Consider the following 1,457-nt stretch of genomic DNA (forward strand, 5'->3'; position numbering starts at 1 on the left):
AGCAGCTGCCATTTCAATAGAATTAAAGCTTCCGAATGATAAACGTCTTGTCACAGCTGCAATTTTCTCTTCCCAAATTGTCCCCCCACTCTCCCTCTCCTTCTCTCTCCCTTCTCCCCTCCCCACTCTCCCTCTCTCCCTCTCCTCACCCCCCACCCCACTGCACCTGTAGCATGCGCACACTTCGCTTTTCTCCCTCTCTGGCTCAGACACTTCCCGCTTCCTCTTTCTTTCTGTCACATTTCACCCTCTTTGTCACTTTCCCCCCCTGACTCCTACCCACACCCCCACACCCCCACAGCCTGGCATGGGACCCAACGTCCAGCTGTGCAGTAATTGGCTGAGTGGAAGGGGACTCCCAGCTGTGGCCCAGTGCTGGCTTCAACCCACAGCTGGAGGGCCTGCCCAGGGAGGGCTGCAAGCATCCTCTCACCTTGGGTGCCCAGCTCCCAGCCACCTCGAATGAGGCTAGAGGAGAGAGAGAACTAGTTTCCAGGGGAAAACTTAGGTAATTCTGGAATCAGTGGAACTTCAGAAAACAGAGTAGATTTGTCGTAGCTGAGGGAAAGGATTGGTGGGGCCGGGCGGGGGGAGGGGGCTCGTGGAAAAGGGGCTTTTCTGAGTTGGGAAAATAATGCCCACCTTCCAGTTGAGAAAGCGTAGACTCAGATGGGACAGCTTAGCTCTTACACAGGCTGCTTTGCGAACCACGGTGACATCATGGAGGGAGCCTTGGTGGGCAGGGTGACCAAGGGTGTTGTACGAGGCCTGGGGGTGCCAGCCCCGTGTCGGAGAGGCCGGCAGTCAGATGGGCTGCCCCAGGTTGCTTGGGGAACCTGGTACATGGAGGGGAGTTTCTAGAGAAGCGAAAGGATGCCGCTTCAGCTGGCTGTAAGTTTCAGACATGTGCTAATAATGATTGCCACACCGTGCTAAGCCACCCTGTCACTATGGGCCCAGCCTTGTGCAGAAAACAAGGTCATAGCCCCCGAGAGCTCTGAGGGCCCGGCTTCTGGGGAAGGCTGTTGTAGCCGCGTCCACGTCACCAGCATCTCGGAATGAAAGAAGAGCCTCCAAGCTGGTCTCCTGGACTCCACTCTTGCCTGCCTGCAATTCACCAAGCAACGCAGGCGATCGCTGAAAAGTATACCTTAGGTTAAGCGTCTCTGAGACTCTCCTGCTGAAAACCCTCCCTCGAGTTCCTATGGTAGAATAAAATCAACTCCCCTTATCACCATCCACATGGTCTGGCCACAGCTCCCGGCCTCCCTCACCTGGAATGCTCTTTTGCCACCCACAGCTGCTCAACCGCCAGAGAGGCCAGGAGGCCTAGTCATCTCACCGTGTTTGTCATAGCACCCCTTTTTATTGTCATGAACACACTACTATCTAAAATTACTTGGTTTATATGCTTCTCGTTGGCGTGAACTCACCAGAAAGTAACCACCAAAGGAGCA

Source organism: Hipposideros armiger, unplaced genomic scaffold (genome assembly GCF_001890085.2).
Source record: "Hipposideros armiger isolate ML-2016 unplaced genomic scaffold, ASM189008v1 scaffold_33, whole genome shotgun sequence".
Lineage (NCBI taxonomy): Eukaryota > Metazoa > Chordata > Mammalia > Chiroptera > Hipposideridae > Hipposideros > Hipposideros armiger.